An 18147-nucleotide genomic window follows, 5' to 3' on the forward strand; every position below is an offset into this window, starting at 1 on the left:
AAAAAAAAAAAAAAAAAAAAAAAAAAAAGTAGGGAAGCCGACAGTGCAGCCTTCAGTCTGTGGCTGAAGGCCCTAGAGCCCCTGGTAAATCACTGGTGTAAGTCCCAGAGTCCAAAAGCTGAAGAACTTGGAGTCTGATGTTTGAAGGCAGAAGGCATCCAATACAAGAGAAAGATGAAGGCCGGAAGCCTCAGCAAGTCTGTTCTTTCCACTATTTTTCTGCCTGTTTTTATTCTAGCTGCACTGAGCTGATTAGATGGTGTCCACTCAGATTGAGGGCGGGTCTGCCTCTCCCAGTCCACTGACTCAAATGTTAATCTCCTTTGGCAACACCCTCCCAGACACACCCTGGAACAATGCTGTGCATCCTTCAATCCAATCAATGGGACACTCAATATTAATCATCACAAGTACACTCGTTGTCAACTTGAATCCATAAACATCTCCTGAAATCATATATAATTTTCAAATAAAGCAAATAAGAAGGTCATAATTACACAGAACACAAAACTACTATCCTTCATACAACCAGAAGCACCCTAATCTTTAACCTAAATGTGATTATATGAAGTTAACAACAATTAAATGCTGATATGAAGTCAGTAAATCTTATGTCACATGATAAAGGAAAAAGAAAGAAAATGAAATGAAGATATGTTCTTAGTACAAATGTACACATGCACAAAAGTGTTCTTAACAAAATGAGGAGAAAATACTCCTGACAATTACAGTCCCCATTTCTGCAACCGGTCACATGGTTGTAGCTAGTATTGATGACTACTTTCTTCTACTACCCATTCTGTATTCCCTTTGCCTTCGGCAAGCACCACAGAAGGTCATGGTTTTTTACCTGGTGGAGTGACCCCGACTTTCATTCCTGAAGGAGTTGGACCATTTGTAGTCCTGCCTGGATTGGGCTGTTGTAGTTTCCCACTGAGCTTAGCCACAGAGCATGGTAATACTACGAGATGCCCTAAGACATCTCCTGTATTCCACACATACTCTTCCTCACCTCCATTGTGGAGCAGTAGACTGATTTCACCTTGATAGTCCAGGTCAGTCTCCCCAGCCAACACTGTAACTCCCTTCCTAGCCCATTGACTTGGAGATAGGAGGAGGCCAAAGTGAACAGGTGGCAATTTTAACTTCCAGTTTAATGGAAGTATTGCTGTGTCCTGTGGTGGCAGCATTCCTCCTCTGGAAAGAAGATGTCTAGGCCAGCAGAGCACAATGTCACAGGAACAGGAGGCAAGAATTTTGCGAGTGGGTCTGTGATAGTTAATACTGAGTGTCAACTTGATTGGATTGAAGTATATGAAGTATTGATCCTGGGTGTGTCTGTGAGGGTACTGCCAAAGGAAATTAACATTTGGGTCAGTGGGCTAGGAAAGGCAGACCCACCCTTAACCTGGATGGGCACAATCTAATCGGCTGCCAGTGCAGTTAGAATATAGAGCAGGCAGGAAAATATGAAAAGAGAGACTGGCCTAGCCTCCCAGCCTACATTGTTCTCCAGTGCTGGATGATTCCTGCCCTTGAACATTGGACTCCAAGTTCTTCAGTTTTGTGGCTCAGACTGGCTCTCCTTTCTCCTCAGCCTGCAGACAGCCTATTGTGGTACCTTGTGATCATGTGAGTTAATTCTCAAGAAACTCCCTTTTTTATATATGTCTATTTCATTAGTTCTGTCCCACTAGAGAACCTTGACTAATACAGGGTCACTAGAGGTAATGGTGAGTGGTTCCACTTCCACCCTTTGATTCCTGGACTCATCAATCCTGGCTATGGGAGAAACAGTACCATATATTGGACACTGATCCAGAGCATACACAGCCTTCGGGAGAAGTTGGCCCCAGCTTTGCAAAGTATTGTCACCTAGATTGGCATTGTAATGATGACTTCATAAGGCCATTCCACCGTTCTATCCATCCAGCTGTTTCAGGATGATGGGGAACATGGTAAGACCAGGTCAAATGGGAGAGTTGAATGGGGATGTGGTGGGAATCACCACCTCTGTGTCTTTCAAGTCCTTGATGGTGGTAGTAATCTCCACAGTTCCTTCAGGGACGCAATACTGTTTTTGATTTACTATATTTTTTTAGGTAGAGAGGTTCTAATGGCTTCCATTTGACCTTTTCTGCCATAACAACTCTCACCCTCCCAGTCAAGGAGCCAGTGTGGGGTTCTGCCAGCTGCTGAATATGTCTATGCCGATTTTACATCCAGTCATGGAGCCAGTGTGGGGTTCTGCCAGCTGCTGAATATGTCTATGCGATTTTACATTCTGGGAATGGGGAATGGGGAATGGGGAAATGACCACAGGATGAGTCCAGGGACCCACTGGATCCACTTAGGCAAGCCGGCCCTAAGCTGAAACTCAATTAATTAATTACCTGACCTCCATAAGCCCCTACTTTAATGGGAGGACTACAGTGACATTCTGGTCCCCTGGAATCAATGTCAGCTCAGAGCCAGTGTCCAGTATTCCCCAAAATGTCTGATCATTTTCCTTTTCCCCAGCGCACAGTTGCCCTGGTAAAAGACCCGAGGTCTCCCTGGGGAAGGATGGGAGAAAGATTGGCAGTATAAACTGTCGGTAACGTAGTGGGGTCCTTCCTCAAGGAGACCTGGCCTCCCCATCATTCAAGGGGTTCTGGGTCTATAAACTGGTTCAAGTATGGAAATTGATTGATGGCACTGTTATTTTTTTTATTTTTATAAATCAAAGTAGAATTTGTTTCACTCGACCTGGAAGTTTTCTGCTTATACAAATTAAGTAGGAATGCAGTGGGCTTCCTATCAATTTCACTTCTAGGAATATTGTGATAAAGTAGTCAATGCCAGAGATCTACATGAGTCAGACAATTCTGATTACTGCTTTGCCTCTGCTGTCCATTAAGGTAACGATGCCCACCTTGCCTTTGATGTCTGAGTGTCACCACTTGGTCCTTGCCACCTTGAGATCCAATTATTCCCACTGCATTTAAATTTTCTCATTGACTAACTGCAGTTCCCACTGTAAGATCTGGAATACAGAGAAGAGCAATCACAGCTCTTCAAGCATGCAGGTGCTCCCCTCACAAATCTGTTTCACAAAGTATTGGTAAAGAGTATGTTTTTCAATCCTCCCAGCTGGGATGAGTAGGTCTAAAGTGACTAATCCACTCTAGTATTCAAATCTCCCTATGTCTTTGCATCCCGTCCTCTACATTAAACCAAGGTAGATAAGACATTTTCAGCTCACTCACATTGGGCCATCTTTTGATCCACATTTCAGCTAACCTAACTACCAGAACCTTTTTAACTTCCTGAGCTGCAAAACTCAATGCAGAGTCCCTGCTTAGCGAGCCCATATCAATAAATTCAGCCTGATCCAATGTGACGTTCCTTCCACGATTATCCCACAGCCTTGATATCCATTCCCATGCCTGTTGTTCAGATTTCTGCTTATATAAAACTCAAGCAATTCTTCTGGAGTGTAGTGTATCTTTGTGGGCCACAATATGAATCTCCCCTCTAGGGTCCTGCCAGGACTTGAGTCTAGTTATAGGTCTAGAAGAAAACAGGGGTGTAGAGGGTGGGCCTTGAGGAAAAGTAGCGTTGTCTTGACTGGCAACTGTCTCAGGGGAGGCCATCACTGTTGCCTCAAGCAGCGCATGGTTAACCTCCTCAGACAAAGATGGAAAGGCTGATTGTAGTGTGGGTGGGGGAGGGGATGTTGTGGGCGGGCAGGATGTTTTCTCTGGCAAAAAGGCTCATCAGAGTTTACAAGCTCAGTGTCCCCAACTTCGTGAGGGTCCTCCTAAACATCCCTATTCCTAATTGCAGTGTCCCATTCTTTTCCATTCTGTGTCCTCACTTCAACAGTAGACACCTGGTGAGACTGAGCATGCACCTTTCATTGCAGGTCAGCTACTCGCGTGGTAAGAGCTTGTGTCTGACTTTCCATAATTTCACCCCTTTGCTACAGGAGGTAAGACTCTTAAAATTATGTTCCTCTAGAACCATTCCCAGTACCAGAATCTATGTTAGTCAGGGTTCTCAAAGGGACAGAACTAATAGGATATATGTATATATCAAGAGGAGTTTATTAGAAAAAGTGACTGACACGATCACAAGGTGAAGTCCCTCAATAGGCCATCTGCAAGCTGAGAAGCAAGGAAGTCAGTTCAAGTCCCAAAACGTTAAAAGTAGAGAAGCTGACACTGCAGCCTTTAGTCTGTGGCTGAGGGCTTGAAAGCCCCGTCAAATCACTTGTGTAAGTCCAAGAGTCCAAAGCTGAAGAACTTGGAGTCTGATGTTCAAGGGTGGGAAACATCCAGCAAAGAAGAAAGATAAAGGCCAGAAGACTCAGCACGTCTGCTCTTTCCAGGTTCTTCTGCCTGCTTTATTCTGGCCCTGCTGGCAGCCAATTAGATCGTGCCCACCCAGATTAAGGGTGGGCCTGTCTCTCCCAGTCCACTGACTCAAATGTTAATCTCCTCTGGCAATGCCCTCAAACACACACCCAAAAACAACACTTTGCATCTTTCAATACAACGCAGTTCATCTTTGCATCTTTAATGCAATACAGTTGCCACTCAGTATTAACTATCACATTATATAAATTGTGGATCATGTCTCAATGATGTATGGATCTATAACTTCAGTGACTAGATAAAAGTCACTGGTTGAAACATGTTATCAAAAAATTACTTTATATGGGAAATTAAATATATTTCAAATGGAAAATCTGTGAGTATAATTATCAGTCATCTAGGATACAAGTATGTCCTAATCAATAAGAGGGAGACAATGAAGGACTAGTATTAAAAATTCAAGATGCCTTGGTTAGTTGTATTAAAGAGCTTAAGAACATGATTCCAAAACAGCTATTTCCATATGGTTCTAAGATGGCTAAAACATAAATGTCACCATATAACACTAAAAGTACATGTGATTTTTATCAGCAGAGAATTTAAATTTGAACAATTGGTCAGATGTTAAAACACATAAAACAAGTTTAGGAAAAGGAAGAAAGTTAGCCAGGTTATTGTAGGAAATTTTTTTATTTATTTATTTTTTTCCCCGAGACAGAGTCTCGCTGTGTCACCCAGGCTGGAGTGCAGTGGCACGGTCTCAGCTCAGTGCAAGCTCCAGTTCCTGGGTTCATGCCATTCTCCTGCCTCAGCCTCCCAAGTAGCTGGGACTACAGGCACCCACCACCACGCCCAGCTAATTTTTTGTATTTTTAGTAGAGACGGGGTTTCACTCTGTTAGCCGGGATGGTCTCGATCTCCTGACCTCATGATCCGCCCACCTCAGCCTCCCAAAGTGCTGGGATTACAGGCGTGAGCCACCACTCCAGGCCTTGTAGGAAGTTTTTAAACAATAAAACATGCCACCAATTTTAAGCAGAATAGTTAAGTGGAATTTGAGAAAGTGAAAGTTGTTAAGATTTTTCAACTAGATTTCTATGTGAGTATATATTACATGTGTATAGACATATTATATATTTACATGTAATCTTTAGAATAGAGGGTAAGTTAATGATCAAAGCCTCTTTCAAAAACTAATACCCAGGAATCCTTTTAAATGAAAGCCAATAAATGACATTCAACAAAAACATGAATTGTATAAACATTGATTGGTATACTAACATCACTTGGTAATATATTAAGTTACAATGTCTGAACTATAAAATTGACCAAAAAAGTCACAGACCTAGCCTTTAACAGTTTAGAGGCAATAACCCAGAGAAATTGGCTCCAGCATCATAAACTCTTTAAAATGTGGCTTTTTTTTTTGACAACTCTGTTGTGCTTTCATTCTATTTCATTTTTCTTTTCCCCTCCCATTTCATGACTGCTTAGAATTGTGTCATGGTTTTATTTTCCTTATGTGACAATTACCTACAATGCTAGATGGTTTTTTTCGGTACTACCCCCTTGCCTTTTCTTTTCTTTTTTCTTTTTTTTTTTTTTTTTCTGTCAGCACTAGATACATGCTATCAGGTCCTAAAAAAGAGAAAAGGTTACAGACAAACTCTCCTTTCTGCTCCCTGCATAAGCATTATAGATAGGCTTACAGAAAGTTCAGCCTAAGAGCTGTGACCACCCTGCTCTCACACGGAGAACAAAGTCATCTTCTCAGTATGCAGAAAACTTCTGCTACTCTTTCCTTCTCTCTCTGTGGGGAGAAACCTCTCCAGTGAGCCTGTTGAACCTGACCTTCCAGCATGACAAGACAGTCTTCAGGATACCATGCTGCTTAGGTGGCTAAAGCCAGTGCTTTGCACTGTTTGGGATTTCACCCTTTGACACAGTATACTATCTTTAAAGTTGAGAAATTTAATCTTATAACAGTGTTGGCTTTTCTTTGAATTAGTTCAAGTGATGTCTTTGTCTTTCTTAATTTTAATGGCAGTCAAAATATTTTTTATCTTAGGAATATGATGCTCCATCTACCAATTTATAAGAAGATATATGACTTTAGCAAATGTTTTCTTTTTTCCTCATTATTTGCTATAATAATCAAAAAATTAAAAATACTATTAAAGAGGCTTCTGCTTTCAGTGAAGATGAAGTAACGGGTCAGATTTCTATCTCTGCCTAAAACAAACAAATAATTAAAAAACAGACAAAATATGTAATACAATGGTTCTCAGGACATTGGACATCAAGCAACAAAATACATTGAATGCTTAGATATAAGAAAATAAATGAAGTGAAACCTAATACTGATTTCTGTCTTTGGAGAGTTTCAGGAATGGCATCCGAAGAAGGAACCTAGGCAGAGTTCAGGGATTAAATAACATGAAGAGAGAAAATTAAGAGCGTAGCAAACTAAGGTAGATGCAGTTGCTGGATATATTAATAGTATCAAACACTAAAAAGCCACACAGGAAAAGAACTCCAAAGATCTTCAGAATGTTCCCCTAAAGTATTCAGCAGAATGTTGATCAACACACTGCATATGAAGAAGCTATCTGAAAACATGGAAGGAACTATCTCCAAGGATTAAAGGGAACATTTTCTCATACTGACAAAGGAAGGCTTCGTAAGTATGCGGTATGTCATAGGACATTGGAAAAGTACTCAGAATGATCTTACTTCAGTACTAGGAAATAACAAACCTTAGACTAGGCTTTGCTCTGTTCCTGCATAACAAATATTAAAAGCAAGAAGCAAAATGATTAATAAGTCCAATTAATTTGACTACACCCCAGATTAAAGCTCAATAATATATGCAAAAATGCAAAATATCCAGCACCCAAAAGGTAAAATTTAAAATGGCTACCATGCAGTGAAATATTATCAAAAAGACAAAAAATAAAAATAAAAATATAAGCCCACAGTTCAGAGAACAATCATTCAAAATTAGCCCAGAACTGACAAGTATGTTAGAATTAACAATCAATAACAAAGTTATTTAATCTGTATCTACATGTTCAAAAATCAAGTCAAGACATGAAAAAAAAATCAAGGATAAATTGAACTTCTTAAAATGAAAACTACAGTTTCTAATATGGCAATCTATGGACGGCATTAACACCAAATAGGACATTACAGAAGAAAATATTTTCTTCAATGAACTTAAAGAAATAGCAATAGAATGAACCTAAATAAGCTGTGAGAAGGCATTGAGTGACTTAGACACATGAAATTTGAGCCTTCAAAGAGTGAGATCAGAAGAAAAAGTGACTGAATCTCTCTAGATTTGATTAAAAACAATAAACTAAGTTTTAAGAAGCTAAACAACTTCAAAGCACAAAAAATCTGCAGAAAACTACATCCAACTATCACATAACCAAATTGCTTAAAAGCAGCAAGGAAGGGAAAATCCTAAAAGTATTCTGAGAAAAAAAGACTCAGAACACAAAAAGAAACGAAGATAAGGATTACAGCAGATATATTTCATCAGAAACAATGTGGCAACAAAGGGGAGAAGTGTATTTAAGGTACAGAAAGTAAATGAAAAGAACTATGAATCTAAGATTGCCTACCCAGATAAACTATCTTTCAAAGTGAAGGGTAAGTGAGGACTTCATAAGGCATAAAAATCTAAAAAAAGTATTAATAACAAAACCACACTACAAGAAATGCTAAAGAAGTTCCTCAGTGTGAAACGTATAGTATATTGGATAGATATGTAGACATAAACGAACAATGAAGAGCACCATAAATGGCAACTGTAATGAAAAATATATAATCTTTTGTTATTATTTATATATATTTAAATATCACCCATTAAAGCAAAATAATAAAAGTTTAGTTAGAGTTAATAACACATATAGGACAAAAATATATGAGAACAATACCATAGAGACATGGAGTGGAGAAATGGAATTACACTATTTAAGTGTTCTTAAAGTTATATGATAATACTCTAAGGAAAACTATGATAAATTAAAGACACATACAATAAACTAGAGTTTCTCAGCCTTAGCATTACTGGACTGAATGAGTCTTCATTGTGAGGAGCTAGCTTGTGTATTGCATGACACTTAGCAGCATCCCTGATTCTACCAACTTAACACTATTAGCATGTCCTATCATATGTGACAACCATGTCTCCAGACAGCCATATATCTTGTGGTGGTACAAAATTACCTCTGATCAAAAGTCACTTTTAGAAATACTAAGACAATTATTAAGATGTAGAATTATACCTAACAGCTAATAAAGGACTAATAATTAAAAATGAAACCACAAAAATACCAAATGGAAAAGAAAGTACAAGAAAAGGAGAAAAAGGAAACAAAGCATATGTTGGACAAATACAAAACAAATGCTGAAATGATAGATTTAAAAGTAAACATATCCATGATCATACTAAATATAAATGGTATAAATATGGAAATTACAAGGCACAGATGATCAGATAATATAGAGAAGCAAAAACCAACTATATACCACCTGTAAAAAACACTTAAAATAAGATAATACATTTGTTTAAAAGTAAGAGAATTTTAAAAATATGCCAAGAAAACACTATTTTTTAAAAGAAAGAACACCTGAAATACAGGTTTCAGAGCAATGAATATTCCCATCAATAAAGAAGGCCATTTCATAATGATAGAGGGTTTAATTAATCAAGAAATCACAACAATGATAAATGATCATGTAGTTAAAAATAGAGCTACAAAATGCATGAAACAAAACCTGATAGAACTACAAAAACAAATTGACAGATCTAAAATTATTATGGAAGATTTCAATACCTCTCTTTCAAAGACTGATAGAACAAGTAGACAAAAAATCAGTAATTAAACAATGTTATCAACCAACTATCTAACCAGTAGCACAAGAATATATATTCTTTTCAAATCTATATACAATATTTATCAGGATAACACATATTTGGGCCATAAAACAAGTTTATGTAATATAATTATAAAGTCAATTTATGCTCTCTGATCAAAATGAAATTAAAATAGAAATCCATTTTTAATCCTCAAATATTTGGTAATTAAATATTAAATTAATTCAATTTTAAATATCTTATGGTCAAAATGATAAATTATTAAGTATGTAGTAATTTAAATCAAATTTTAAACCAAATGGAAATTTTTTAAAAATCAGCATATTAAAATTTGTGTGATGCTGCTGAGTCAGTAGTTATGAGAAAAAGTATATCGTTAAACATCTGTTTTAGAAAAAAATAAAGATGTGAAATGAATAACATCAGCTTCTAACTTAAGGCACTAAAAGAGATGTGTAACTTAAGCCCAAAATAGGCAAAGCAAAGCAAAATGAACAGATAAACAACAGAGTAACAAAAGAACCAAAATATCATACAGTTGGTTATCTGTATTCCCAGACTCTGTATCTGTAGATTCACTGAGTTGAGGAACAAAAGTTTTCAGAAGAAGCAATAAAAACAAAATCAATAAAAATAATACAGTATAACAGCTATTTACATAGCATTTACATTGTGTTAGATATTTTAAGTAATCCATAGATAATTTAAAGTACATGGAAAAATTTACATAAATTATATGCAAATACTATGCAGGACATAAGATCCATGTAAAATAATTATATGCATTTTTATATGCTACTAGCAACTAAGGATTAAAATTTTAATAAAATACAATATATAATTGTATCCAAATTATTTTAGATAAATACTTTAAGAAACTTCCCCTAGGAAAACTAGACTTAAGCTGTTTAAGATTATAACAATGTGCAAGACAGGGATGCCCTCTCTCACCACTCCTATTCAACATAGTGTTGGAAGTTCTGGCCAGGGCAATCAGGCAAGAGAAAGAAATAAAGGGTATTCAGTTAGGAAAAGAAGAAGTCAAATTGTCCCTGTTTGCAGATGACATGATTACATATTTAGAAAACCCCATTGTCTCAGCCCAAAATCTCCTTAAGCTGATAAGCAACTTCACCAAAGTCTCAGGATACAAAATTAATGTGCAAAAATCACAAGCATTCTTATATACCAGTAACAGAAAAACAGAAAGCCAAATCATGAATGAACTTCCATTCACAATAGCTTCAAAGAGAATAAAATACCTAGGAATTCAACCTACAAGGGATGTAAAGACCTCTTCAAGGAGAACTACAAACCACTGCTCAGTGAAATAGAGGACATAAACAAATGCAAGAACATACCATCCTCATGGATAGGAAGAATCAATATCGTGAAAATGGCCATACTGCCCAAGGTAATTTATAGATTCACTGCCATCCCCATCAAGCTACCAATGAGTTTCTTCACAGAATTGGAAAAAAACTGCTTTAAAGTTCACATGGAACCACAAAAGACCCTGCATTGCCAAGACAATCCTAAGTCAAAAGAACAAAACTGGAGGCATCATACTACCTGACTTCAAACTATACTACAAGGCCACAGTAACCAAAACAGCATGGTACTGGTACCAAAACAGAGATATAGACCAATGGAACAGAACAGAGTCCTCAGAAATCATATCACACATCTACAGCCATCTGATCTTTGACAAACCTGAGAAAAACAAGAAATGGGGAAAAGATTCCCTATTTAACAAATGGTGCTGGGAAAATTGGATAGCCATAAGTAGAAAGCTGAAACTGGATCCTTTCCTTACTCCTTATATGAAAATTAATTGAAGATGGATTAGAGACTTAAATGTTAGACCTAATACCATATGAACCCTAGAAGAAAACCTAGGTAATACCATTCAGGATATAAGCATGGTCAAGAACTTCATGTCTAAAACACCAAAAGCAACGGCAGCAAAAGCCAAAATTGACAAATGGGATCTAATTAAACTAAAGAGCTTCTGCACAGCAAAAGAAACTACCATCAGAGTGAACAGGCAACCTACAGAATGGGAGAAAATTTTTGCAATCTACTCATCTGACAAAGGGCTAATATCCAGAACCTGCAAATAACTCAAACAAATTTACAAGAAAAAAACAAATAACCCCATCAAAAAGTGGGCAACGGATATGAACAGACATTTCTCAAAAGAAGACATGCATACAGCCAACAGACACATGAAAAAATGCTCGTCATCACTGGCCATCAGAGAAATGCAAATCAAAACCACAATGAGATACCATCTCACACCAGTTAGAATGGCAACCATTTAAAAGTCAGGAAACAACAGGTGCTGGAGAGGATGTGGAGAAATAGGAACACTTTTACACTGTTGGTGGGATTGTAAACTAGTTCAACCATTATGGAAAACAGTATGGCGATTCCTCAAGGATCTAGAACTAGAAGTACCATATGACCCAGCCATCCCATTATTAGGTATATACCCAAAGGATTATAAATCATGCTGCTATAAAGACACATGCACACGGATGTTTATTGCAGCACTATTCACAATAGGAAAGACTTGGAATCAACCCAAATGTCCATCAGTGACAGACTGGATTAAGAAAATGTGGCACATATACACCATGGAACACTATGCAGCTGTAAAAAAAGATGAGTTTGTGTCCTTTGTAGGGACATGGAGGCAGCTGGAAACCATCATTCTCAGCAAACTATTGCAAGAACAGAAAACCAAACACCGCATGTTCTCACTCATAGGTGGGAACTGAACAGTGAGATCACTTGGACTCAGGAAGGGGAACATCACACACAGGGGCCTATTATAGGGAGGGGGGATGGGGGAGGGATTGCATTGGGAGTTATACCTGATGTAAAGGACGAGTTGATGGGTGCTGATGAGTTGATGGGTGCACCACACCAACATGGCACAAGTATACATATGTAACAAACCTGCATGTTATGCACATGTACCCTAGAACATAAAGTATAATAATAAAAAAATAAAATAATTAATAAAACAGATTATTATAATGAAAACTACAAATTCCCGGTAAGAGAAGTTTTAGCTAAAAGGAGAAATGTAACGGCTTCACTGGTCAGAAAACTCAAAGTTGTTAGGATTTCAATTTTTCCTAAATTGATTTATAAATTAATTGTAATCCCAATCAAAATATTAGTAGATGATCTTATGGAAATTTAAACGCTGATTCCAAAATTTATATAGAATTGCAGGCTGGGTACAGTGACTCACATCTATAATCTCAATACTTTGGGAGGCCAAGCAGGAGGATTGCTTGAGACTTGAGACCAGCCTGGGCAATATAGAAAGACTCTGTTTCTACAAATGAAAAATTTAAAAATTAGCTGGGCATAGTGCTGCATACTGTAGTTCTAGCTACTTTGTAGACTGAGGCAAAAGGATCTCTTGAGCTCAGAAGTTTGAGGCTGCAGAGAGAGAAAGGAAGGAAGGAAGGAAGGAAGGAAGGAAGGAAGGAAGGAAGGGAAGGGGAGGGGAGGGAAGGGAGGAAAGAAAGAAAGGAAAGGAAAGGAAAAGAAAAAAGGAAGGAAGGAAGGAAGGGAAAGAAGGAAAGGAAGGAAAGGAAAGGAAAGAAGGAAAGGAAGGAAAGGAAAGAAGAAAGAAAGAAAGAAAGAAAGAAAGAAAGAAAGAAAGAAAGAAAGAAAGAAAGAAAGAAAGAAAGAAAGAAAGAAAGAAAGAAAGAAAGAAAAGAAAGAAAGAAAGAAAGAAAAAGGAAGGAAGGAAGGGAGGGCAAAAAAGGAAGGGAGGAAGGAAGGAAGGGAGGGGAAAAAAAGGAAGGGAGGAAGGAAGGAAGGAAATGAAAGAAAAGATAAAAGAAAATACAAGAGAAATGCAGAGAATGAAGAATGAAGAATACAACAAAATCTTGAAAAATAATTAAAAAGTTGGAAGCGTAATTGTATATAATTATAAGTTCTCTTGTAAAGCTATGATAATCATGATTGTGTGTTATGGGCATAAAGACAGAAAAAAATGTTCAATGGAACACAATAGAGAATACAGTTGTATACCTAAACATATATAAATAACTGTTTTTTTAATTTTTATTGTGAAATAATTATAACTTCTAGAAAATTGTAAAGACACTACATAAAGTACTTTGAATCTTTCTCATAGCTCTCCCAAATTGTGACATCTCCTATATCTGTAATACAATATCATAAATACAAGATTGACTTTGATATCATACTGTTAACCAGAACATAGACCTTGTTCAGTTTCAACAGACTTAGATAAATTATTTTTTTACAAACCTACAAGGCAATTCAGTGGAGAAGAATAGTATTGTCAAGAAATGTTGCAAGAACAATTGAGTATCCATATACAAAAAAAAAAAAAAAAAAAACTTGGAAAACATAGAGTTGTGCCACATGAAGACATTTTGGTCAACAACAGATTACATATACAATGCTGGTCTCATAAGACTCTAATGGAGCTGAAAAGTTTCCACAACCTAGTTACTGTAGCCATCGTAACATCACTGTTCAACACATACTTCACGTTTGTGGTAATGCTAGTGTAAACAAACCTACCGCACTACCAGTTGTTTAAAAATCTAGCACATACAATTATGTACAGTGCATAATACTTGATAATGGCAATAAAACTATGTAACTGGTTTATGTATTTACTATACTGTATTTTTATCATTATTATAGACTGCACTCCTACTTATGAAAGGAAAATAACCGTAAAATAACTTCAGGCAGGCACTTTAGCAGATATTCTAGAAGGAGGCATTGTTATCATAGGAGATAACAGCTTCATCCTTGTTATTAGTCCTTTAGACTTTCTAGTGATATTAGAAGTGAAAGTGGAAGACAGTGATATTGATGATCCTGACCCTGCGTAGGCCTAGGCTTATTTGTGGGTTTGTGTCTCAGTTTTTAACAAAAATGTGGCGCATATACACAATGGAATACTATGTGACATATACACCATGGAATACTATGCTGCCATAAAAAAGGATGAGTTCGTGTCCTTTGTAGGGACGTGGATGCAGCTGGAAACCATCATTCTCAGCAAACTATTGCAGGAACAGAAAACCAAACACCACATGTTCTCACTCATAGGTGGGAATTGAACAATGAGATCACTTGGACACAGGAAGGGGAACATGACGCACCCCCGGGCCTATTATGGAGAGGGGGGAGGCCTATTAAGGCCTATTAGGGAAAGCATTAGGAGATATACCTAATGCAAATGACAAGTTAACGGGTGCAGCACACCAACATGGCACATCTATACATATGTAACAAAACTGCAGGTTGTGTACATGTACCCTAGAACTTAAAGTTTAATAATTTTTTTTTAAAAAAAGAGGAGATAGAAAAAAAAAAAGAAACATAAAGAAGGTGAATGATTACAAATGATCATGCAAAAGTTTCTAGGGGTGATGGATAAGTTCACTATCTTGATTGCAGTAAAGATTTCATTTCATAAGTAAAAAATCAACTTATAAAATGCATATGTAGTGTATATTATTGAATGTTAGTTATACCTCAATTAAGCTGTTATTTACTGCTATTTAATAAATCAATCACTTGTGCCCAGAAAGGTTAACATACATTGCTCTTTGACTTTCCTCAACAAACTTATTTATTCAATTTCTATAATTTACACAAAATAACTAGTATATATATTAATATCAATTATCCTTACTATGGTTTAAGATTACTTTAAAGTATTATCAGTATATTAAAATAATACATGTTGATCCACAAATTTTGTTAATATTTTCCTTTTGCATGTTTTAAAAGAGAATATAAATATTTATTATAGGGGCTTAAGAAGATATTTTCTAAGAAATCTATAACTTTTTTTTGTAACAACTATATAATTTCTATTGTTTAAATACAATCCTAAATAAATTATTACCCTATTATTTTAGGGTCTACCTCTTAATTTAATAAATGGCATGAAAATATGGTTGCCACAATATCTATTACAAAACACCAACAAGCCAACATAATGATTTCTAGTTTCAGGATAGTATGTTCAATTCTTATAAGATTCACCTAGAAATAGAACAGTAAGAGTCATTAAATACGCACATTTTAAAACTTAAAAGATATTAATTTATTCTTTTTCTTTTATTTTAGGATATATATGCAGATATGTTATATATGTAAATTTTGTGTTGCAGGAGTTTGGTGTACAGATTAATTCATCACCTGGGTAAGCAGCATAGTACCCAATAGGTACTTTTTTGGTCCTCAGTCTCTTTCCTCCACTGACTATCCTCAAGTAGGCCTTGGTGTCTGTTGTTCTCTTCTTTGATTCCATATGTATGGTATGTTTAACTTCCACTTATCAGTGAGAACATGCAGTATTTCATTTTCTGTTCCTGTTTTAGTTAGATTCAAATAATGTCCTCCATCTCCATCCATGTTGCTGCAAATGACATCATCTCATTCTTTTTTATGGCTGCATGTGTATATGTACACATTTTGTTTATCCAGTCCACCACTGATGTGCATCTAGGTTGATTCTATGTCTTTGCTATGGGGAATAGCGCAGCAATGAATATACGTGTGCATGAGTCTTTGTGGTAGAACAGTTTATATTCCTCTAGCTATATACACAATAGTGGAGTTAGTGGGTTGAATAGTAATTCTGCTATGTTTCTTGAGAAATTTACAAACTGCTTTCCACAGTGGCTGAACTAATTTACATTCTCTCCAGTCATGTTTAAGCATTCCCTTTTCTTCCCAACCTCATCAGCTTCTGTTATTTTTTTAACTATTTAGTAATAGCCATCTAACTGCTGTGAAATGGTATCTCAGTGTGGTTTTAATTTTCATCTCTCCAATGATAAGTTTTGTTGCATTTTTTTTCATATGTTTGTTGGCTCCCTGGATGCCTTCTTTTGAGAAGTGTCTGTTCATGTACTTTGAACACTTTTTAATGGGGATATTTGTTTTTTACTTATAAATTTGTTTAAGTTTCTTATAGATTTTGATTATTAGACCTTTGTTGGATGTACAGCTTGCAAATATTTTCTCCCATTCTGTGGATTGTCTCTTCACTCTGTTGATAGTTTATTTTTCTGTGCAGAAGTTCTGCAATTCAATTAAATCCTATTTGTGTTTTTGTTATTGTTGTTTTTCTTGCAATTGCTTTTGTCATCTTCATCATGAGATCTTCACCAGTTCTTATGTTCAGAATGGTATTTCATAGGTTATCTTTTAGAGTTTTTACATTTTTAGGTTTTACATTTAAGTCTTTAATTCATCTTTAGTAGATACTCATATGCAGTATAAAGAAGAGGTCCAGTTTCAATTTTAGGGGAATGGCTAGCCAATTTAACAAATGGCATCCTTTCCCCATTGCTTGTTTTGGTCGATTTTATCAAAGATCAGATGGTTGCAGGTGTGTGGCCTTATTTTCAATCTCTCTGTTCTGTTGCATTGTGTCTGTTTTTGTATCAGTAGTCTGTTTTTGTATCAGTAACATGCTGTTTTGGTTATTGTGTCTGTTTTTGTATCAGCAACATGCTGTTTTGGTTATTGTAGCCTTGCAGTATATTTTGAAGTTGGGTAATGTGATGCCTTAGCTTTGTTATTTTTGCTTAGAACTGCCTTTGCTATTTGGGTTCTTTTTTAGTTCCATACGAATTTTAAAATAGTTTTTCTAATTCTGTGAAGAGTATCATTGGTAGTTGGCTAAAAATAGCATTTAATTTGTAAATTGCTTTGGGCAGTATGATCATTTTAACGATATTTACTTTTCCTAACTATTAGCATGGAATGTTTTCCCATTTGTTTCTTTCATGTACAATTTGTTTCAGCAATGTTTTGTAATTCTTGATGAAATCTTTAACCCCCCTGGTTAGATGTATTCCCAGGTATTTTATTCTTTTTTTTGATGGCTATTTGTAATGGGATTGTGTTCTTGATTTGACTCTCAGCTTGGATATATTGTTGGTGTATAGAAATGCTACTGATTTTACACATTGATTTTGTATCCTGAAACTTTGCCAGAGTATTTCATCACATCAAATAGCTTTTAAATAGACATCATGAGATTGTCTAGGTATAGAATCATATTGTCTGCACGTAGGGATAGACAATATGGACTTTTGGACTTCATTTCTTCCTATTTGGATGTCTTTTATTTCTATGTTTCCTGATTGCTCTGGCTGGGACTTTCAGTACTATGTTGAATAGGAGTGGTGAGGCAGGGTCTCACTGTCTTGTTCCAGTTTTCAAGAATGTGGCCAGTTGTTGCCTATTCTATGTGATATCTACTATGAGTTTTCATAGATGGCTTATTATTTTGAGGTATGTTCCTCCAATGCCTCATTTGTTGAGGGTATTTACATAAAGGTAAGTTACGTTTTATTGAAAGCCTTTTCTGTATCTATCAAGACTATCATGTGGTTTTTACTATTAGACCTGTTTATGTGGTGAATCACATTGATTAACTTGCCTGTGTTAATGAAGCAACCTTGCTTCCCAGGAATAAAGCCTACTCAGTCATGGTGGATAAGCTTTTTGACGTGCTGCTGGATTTGGTTTGCCAGCATTTGAATGAGGATCTTTGCATCTATATCCATCAAGAACATTGGCCTGATGTATTCTTTTCTTGTGTGTGTCTACATTGTTTTGGTATCAGGATGATGCTGACCTCATGGAATGAGTTAGGGAGCAGTACTTCCTTCTCAAAATTTGGAGGAATTTCAGTAGAAATGATATCAGCTCTTCTTTATATGTTTGGTAGAATTTGCCTGTGAATCTCTCTGGTCCTGGACTTTTCAGGTTGATAGGCTTTTTATTACTGATTCGATTTCAGAATGCATTAATAGTCTGTTCAAGGTTTCTGTTCTTCCTGGTTCAATCTTAGGAGGTTAT

The sequence above is a fragment of the Piliocolobus tephrosceles genome, chromosome 2, assembly GCF_002776525.5.
Source record: "Piliocolobus tephrosceles isolate RC106 chromosome 2, ASM277652v3, whole genome shotgun sequence".
NCBI classification, from domain to species: domain Eukaryota; kingdom Metazoa; phylum Chordata; class Mammalia; order Primates; family Cercopithecidae; genus Piliocolobus; species Piliocolobus tephrosceles.